Source organism: Halyomorpha halys, unplaced genomic scaffold, assembly GCF_000696795.3.
Source record: "Halyomorpha halys isolate HHAL.00 unplaced genomic scaffold, Hhal_1.1 Scaffold1125.1, whole genome shotgun sequence".
Lineage (NCBI taxonomy): Eukaryota > Metazoa > Arthropoda > Insecta > Hemiptera > Pentatomidae > Halyomorpha > Halyomorpha halys.
In genome coordinates, this window is record NW_027113995.1 from 40,132 (window position 1) to 47,925 (window position 7,794).

The 7,794-nt window shown below is 30.0% G+C and overlaps 1 protein-coding gene across 1 annotated transcript in view; it reads left to right on the plus strand.

The window, feature by feature from the left end:
* Positions 1 to 1,662: 1,662 nt before the first annotated feature.
* The window catches only part of cno (adherens junction formation factor afadin), a gene marked incomplete in the record, with an annotated part of 345,803 nt that continues 339,671 nt past the window's right edge, over positions 1,663 to 7,794 (plus strand). The window contains 1 exon segment of the mRNA XM_067051255.1: positions 1,663 to 1,918.

Genomic DNA, 7,794 nt, shown 5'->3' on the forward strand with positions numbered 1-7,794 from the left:
CACCTTATAACTAATCAGTGCTATTAAATTACTAATTATTTGGTAAAATCATCTGTATTCGGTAAGAAAATCTTGAAAACACTAATCTTTGTCATATAAACCATAAGATCATTCTGATATCACTAGAGCGATTGCTGTTTGCTTTTTTGAAATAATGTTTTTTACATTTAAATCATCTCTTATTTTCAAAACATGTATATTAAATATATTGCAAAGCCCTTTGAGCAACCTAATACTAATACTTTAGTTGTTAGCTACTCTTTCTTACTTTCCTAACATCAGTGAGAGCCACTCTTAAGTTTTCTAGTTGCTAATTTAGCTAACTAACCTCCTTTTTCAAATTGCATGCAACATCTTACTTCAAATTTTCTATTTTGTAATATGCATTTTCAAGCTATTGGTCCAAAGATTATTATAAAAAGAAAGTTGAAATTGATCAATAGCATATAGTATGAGCCAAACAATGACCTCTGAATGTTCCACTTTTGAGCAATGGAACAAGGTAACAAGAAAAATATAGTTAGGTTGCAGGCATATGGCGTTTTACAAAAGCAAGGATGATATATTATACTTAATACTGGCCATAACGAAAAAAGACCAAAAGACTAAGGTATGGCTCAGGAGCAAAACCCAGCTGATTGACATAGATGAGATGGTTTTCAATAGAAAGTGAAAATGGGCTGGATTTTACATATTTATTTATTATGCTTAATTTATTCTTGATATTTTCTGTTAAATGAATATTATTACTATTGTTCTCTGTTATGACTGATACAGCTTGAAACAATCTCAGTTGTTGAATTTTAATTATATATCCTTTTTATATTTAAAAAAATTATATTTCAATGAATTGTAAATAAGTCATATTTATGGAATCTCATTACAGGGCTCTAATAATTTGATATATGCCTTTTATGGGCTTGTTACTACTCTATAAATTATGATTATTATCATATATTGGTACTAAATTTTTAAATATTATATGCCAGTAACAATATTACTAAACTATATTACATTGTTGGTTTTTTTAATACTACATAGCGTTTAAAATATCTTATATTATTTTTATAATATTGTTTTATTATGTATTATTTGATCCATATCAGTTGTAATTTCTTAACAATAGTAACATGTTTTTTTTTTAAAACAAATTGCCTATAAAAAATTGATTTTATTGGTCTTGCTTTGCATTTTAGTTTTTGTCAAATATTCAATGAATAAGATTTATGATTTCTATTAATTAAATTTGTTATTAAAGCTAAAAGCAATGAATTGTCATTATTTATATATTTTTAAAGAAATACATGTATGTATGTATTTTTTTATCATTATATTATAACCAAAAAGTAAGAATTTTATTTTGCTACTTAGTTAGCACTATGATATTTCATGGAAAATAATATAAACAATGAATTATTATTTGGGACAAGCTTTTAGATAAAAAATATCTCAACCGATCGTTTATGGGATGGTTATTCCATTAAATTTAGTATTTATCTAGATAAATCGTTAAGTTGACATAAATTCAAACTTTTGCCTCATTTAAATGGTTTAGCCAAGAAAGTTACTAGACAAGGATATCTCTTGTTCATTTTTTCCAATAGAATGCGCTACGAACGGTATAATACCTCTGAAATGAGCGCCTGCGCTGTAACAGTCGAGGGAACCAGAAACCAATCAGTGGATAACTCGAAGTGATCTTAGTGGATTGTTGTTCGTAATAGAAGTTTATCTTTCCATTTTTCCTTTTATTAAGGGATAATTTGATTCTTTCCGTTGAGTATTACGAATTTTCTAACCGGGTGAAGTTTATTTGAACATGAATATGGAGCTGTTATTGTGTTTTGTGGAAAGTGCCAACTTGTGTTATTACCTGAGATCTGTCCTGCTACCTGTTTGACGGGATACATTTATTAAGGTGATTTATAATGATTTTTATTATTATTATTTTTATTAGTAATATTTTTACTTTGATTTTTCATCGAAATATATGCCACCTGTTGCTTTTTAAAATAATAGTTCAAAATTGGGGAGGGAACACCTTCGGCAGGTAACGGGCATTGGATTGGATTGTAATGTAAAGATGGCGTCTTGTAGATACTTCACCTATGATAAAGAATCTATGTTTTTTTAATTTTCATCTGTTAGAATGGGGTTTTAGTTGCCAGTGACTTAAATTTCTATTTTATTATTTTAGCTGTAATGGCTATTTTAAACCATAGTTTTATAAATGTTAATGACAAACTGTAATAATGTAATGAGTACGTCAAGATAAATGTAAAATAAATTAATTAACTTTATTTGTTAGTCCGATCTTGATGATAACTATATCATCCCTGTTGGGACACAGCTGATCTATGCAACAAGTGGTTGAGCCCGGAGTGAATTGTTGCTGCTATTACATTATCCGCGTAAGAATAAAACATCACTGGTTTTTCATCCAATTTATCTTAAAGCGGGTCGTATGTAGGATTAGCTATATTAATCTTAAATTTTACCTTAGTGGCATTAAAGTCTCTGAAGTCCTTTCGTGTGATTTGTCTTTTCCTTCAGAAATTACTTATGTCATTTGATGTTACAGACTATTCTTATTCATTTTGACGTAGTCTCAACAATTTTGCTAGTGTGCACCTATCTGATTCTTTCTCTCCTGTTCGCGACTTATATATTTTTTAATTTTTCGTGGTACTAAAAAAGATAGGTAGAATACGATATCATTTTTTAAACTTAGATAACTTCATTTATATTTTTAATTATATACTTTTAAGATTGTTGCAGATCAGCATTTTGGAAATATTTTAATTCCTTTAATATCCAAGGAATTAGTGCTGCTTTGTTAATAGTTTAACAATATTAAAAGTAAACATTTCTGGTAGCAGTGGAAACATTAATGATGTATTTCATATGCGTATGAAATTCGTAGTCGTACCTTTCCACAATTATTTTCTCTGTGAATATAGATTTATTCTCTATCATTGTTTATAAAATTTTGTTTATATTACATGCAATTTACACCACGAATATTCGATTAATTTTTATGTGTTGTTTTATATTTAATTTGTATCGTATCGTTCATGTACTTATTAAGTATTATGATTATTGTTGTTATTATAGTTGTTGTTATATTATTGTAACTTCATATTGATTCTTATTTATGTAATAATGCTTATTATATGAAAAACTATTAGCGATATTTAGAATACAATATCGCTATACACTATCCAATAACTTATCTTTATGTCATGAAATTCATCTTTTTAGACTTTTTTTTTGGTATATGGTACGAAGACTTTCGAACATCAAAAACATTTCGGTCTAATTCGAATTTAGATAAATATATTTAATTTGCTTTTATGTCTGCTGATGAAATATTTTTATTCTTTTTTTCTGCTGTTGAAATTACAGTGTATATTTTGCTAAAAAAATTTTTCCGATCTTGTTGATTTTAAATTTAAAAAATCAGATTTTATTTTAAATTTAATTATTTTATAATTTAAGCATGATTTTATACTTGTCTATGTCACAACTCAGGAAATCATGATAAAACCTAAAACAAATTTTAACTGGAGAAGCAAAATTAGCTATCTTAATTTTTTAGGAAAATAGATATGCATACATAAATTTGTACATATCATAATGTAATATATACAGTTTTAAAGTTTATTGTTAAACTAATTAAATAGTATCTTCTTCAGATTCAGAGAGAAATTTTGAATAAAATGTTTTGTATATACCAATTTGATTAAACAATCACATAAGTCCTGTTTTCACTGTGACAAACTATTTTCAATTGTGAGAACACAAGTTAGAGAAGTACCCAGAAGTGTCATATCAGTCCCAGGACATAAATTAGTTGGGGCTGTTTGGATAAAGAATTATAATAATTGATCAAACAATGGAGTGTAAGGCCGGCCTTTATGTGGATTTCATATTCTCAGGCTTGCAGGATTCCCTTTTTTTAGGAATTATTATATGGTTATGTATAATTTAATTACTCACAATTATTTTATTACTGTATAATTATTGACAGTCATAAAGAATGAAGTTGTCTTTTGTCGACAAAGCTTGTATTATGTCCGAATTTTATTTCCGCCAGGTTTTGTTTAACTGTCGTTTTAAAACTAATTGGTAGCTTACTCACCAATCACTTCTGTAATCTAGTTTTCTGATGGGCAGCGAACCTTAGAAGCGCCGCGGATGCAGTTTCATACTTCCATTAAAATTATTTAGATGAATAGTCAGCAATGCATCGTTAAGAAAACGGTAAATTTCTTCAAGCATTGAAGTAAGAGTTCAAAATAATATTCGTCACCCCTATGAATCATTTATCCATATTCATATACCCCAACTATCTGGTAGCTTTATCTACTGATAATGATTTTATAAGGCAATAGCCATAGATGAACTTTTATCACATAATTTTACATAAGCTCTATTTTACTGAAGGTATGTTTTGTTCATGTATAGCCAATTCTATCTAAAAATTCTCAGGCTGGTAACATGACGTTTATCTTCCTGGTTCGAAAAATGAAAAACTACCGCTACAAGATGCTTTAAAAAAACTAAATAAAAATTCCTATTTTATATTTTGTGTACACTAAATGGAAAAAACATTTCTTTGCTTCTTTCAATACCGATGTCGAAAAAGTCTGGTCATTAATTATATAAAAAAAAAAAAATGAAACAGATCTCACTTAATTTGTTAGTTTTAAAGACCTCTGCGTCCTACAATAAGTATTCACTGTTTTTTTTCCCCCATAAATTTGAAAGCCCTCATATTCTTCTGAACTACGTCTCAGCGGTTTTCGGTAACATGTTATTTGGTCATGAAGAATCCGAAGAGAATACTTCCTTCTTCCAGGCCTAGACCTAAGGTGTTCATTTTAAATAAACTAAAAAAGTCCACAAATTTCATTGAATTTTGAGAGTAAAGCTTAATTACGTACTTTAAGCTTATGCACTTAAATTATTTTTTTCTTTTTAGAGGTTCAATATATAATTAATAAAATCTTCTGTTTTACCTAAATATGTTCTGATCACAGCCTATACTGATCTGTTGATCAGATGATGTTCTGATCTAATTATACTGGTCTAGTAGGCCTAGATTTAGAGAATTTTAATTTATTGGTATCATTATCTTTTTCCGATAATGTTGTTTATCCATGGAACACACTAATACCTTGCGTTCCATCCTCAAATTACGTTGAAAATATTTGTGAAAATTAGAATAGGAAATATCAATGGAATTAAAGGCTTATGAAAATAAAATAATTTCCTGATATATCTCCTGGCTTATTAACTGAGTCATTATTCACTCAACCATCTTTATTTTCATGAAAACTTCAATAATAATTGCTGTAATAATTAATACTAGTTTATCCCTGTAATACGTAATAAGTGATTACGATGCCCCACTGGAAAATATCACTCCAGTCTTACAGTTAAGATTCAGTTATCCATAAACTTATATTAACCTTGAATTGTACCCGGCTGAGACCTTGTAGCTGGGCCCTACATGAACGGATATTTTAGGTGGAATAGAAATTTTCGGTGAGGACCCACGAGTCTGAATAATTTTAGACACGACAATTGGAAATCTGTAAATCCATACGTTAAAAAAAAAGTTACATATTCAGACACAGGCAGACTAATTTATTTTTCTTTCAATATTTTGAGCTCAAATTGTTATAAACATTCTTGGAACATCACTATGTAATGTGAGCATAAAACATATGAATCAGTCAAGTTTTTAGTTCAAAATATTGTATATAAGTACAGACGGACAGGCTAAACAAATTTGATGCAATCATTTTCATAGGATCTTGAGCTCCATTTGTTTCAAAACATTTACTCTATCTTTGAATAATTTGAGCCACCAAATATAAAAATCAGCCAAGCCGTTCGCTGAATAGTTATTCTAAGGCAACTATGGCGCTGTTGCCTTTGAATAAGGTTTCACCGAACTAATTCGTGCACTATCTCAAAAACAGTTAATTTTTAGGCTTAAATTACAGATCTTTAAAACCCAACTAGATCTGTCTCGATCCACCGACCTACCTCTACCAAAGTTTTGAAACCTCCCATATTTTTTACTTTTATTTTAAGTTCCAGTTTGAATTTAAGAATATAAATTGAAATTTAACACTTCTCCATAAAATTCGCTTTCATTTGATACCTTTTTCGTCAAAGTCCATCGCCCTTGAGGGCCGGAAAAGATTAATGAAGAGCTGAATTTATGAGAGTGGAGCTTTTGTTTTTAATTTTTCCGTTTATTCCATTTCCGCCCTAAATTTATATTTTTCCCTGTGATTTACACCAACACAATCTGTTCAAGGAATAAATTCAATAAAATTCAAATTCTATTTATTATAAACTGTTCCAACATAGCTGTTTTACTATCTTCAACAATTTTATTTTTTAATCAATTTTTTTTCTAAAAAACAAAACGACCTTATTTTAATTTTTTTAACATATTTTTATGGAAAAATGGTTTGAAAATAAATAATCAACATTCTTAATAATAAAAAAAATTATTTTTGCTAACTTTTCGGCCTACTTTTCACTGGATGTAGTTTCTTTGGTGTAAATTAAAAAGTACATGGTAGTAGCAGTAGAATCTAAACCATCATTTTTAATTTATCAAATGTCATAATTATTTAGTTAATTTAGGCCTAAGTAGTTGTGAAGGGAGGACGTTCAGTTATCTTGGGAGGATATAAAGAAACCATTCCTTTTCAATCCTTGCTATTTATATTTAGAATCGTCGCCCTCTTGGGAATTTCATCTGACACCATCTCAGCTGCATCCTCTAGTTGATTATCTCGTCATTTATCAACATTTCTTCGAGCATTTATAAATCGTCTGAGACCGCTTACCCAACACCCTTCCAGTGCACTCCTCTATTGTGAGGCACAGTGGATTATACATTATAAACGCCCAAAACGTGATCGATATTACAGCTCACATGTAGAACTTAATAATCTTGGAAATACGTTTTTTTTTTGTAAATTCATAACACAGAGTTAACACTAGTACTTAAAAAAGAAGTTTTGTATTCCTACCCTACCCAAAACCATAGCTCATTTTTTCCTTTTTGGCTCTACAGACCTTAAGCTCTGGCCTAGCTCTTTGGCCGCCCAAACCAGCCTTCCTCACGCCTGCCTATTTTGTGCTACTGCTTTCCAGCATTCTGCATGCAGCTCTTTCTGCTTGCATCTTTGTTGATTCCGTTCATGCATCTGGTTTTTAGCCTCCATGTCGTCTTCCTACTATACTGGCATTCATTGTTGTGCGGAGACCTGATGTATTGCTTCGTGCCACATGTCCGTAATAAGTTTCACCGCAGGTCATAATATGCTTAAAATGGAAAACCTTGCCTAATTAATTGGAGGGTCTTTGTAATTTTTTTTCCACTGTATCGCAATCCATATTCCTCTTTCTTCTTTTATTTCAGATTTTTTGCTTATGATGTAGTAGTCCCTTTCTCATTTACATTCTGCCTCTTCACAGAGCTTTACAATCGGGATCATGGAGTTTTCAATAATGGTCCAGGAATAAAGATTTTATCCACTCAAAAAAACAGAAATTTAATAATTGTAGAAGTTTGTCGGGGGGTGCGGTCAGCAAAGAACAACATAAATAAACAAAACCATATTTATTTATATTGAGGTGTAGATAGTTGACCGTAGATTAATGCTTGAAGAAGTTTGTCGGGGGGTGCGGTCAGCAAAGAACAACATAAATAAACAAAACCATATTTATTTATTTTTATTAGTTCTTTGCTGACCGCACCCC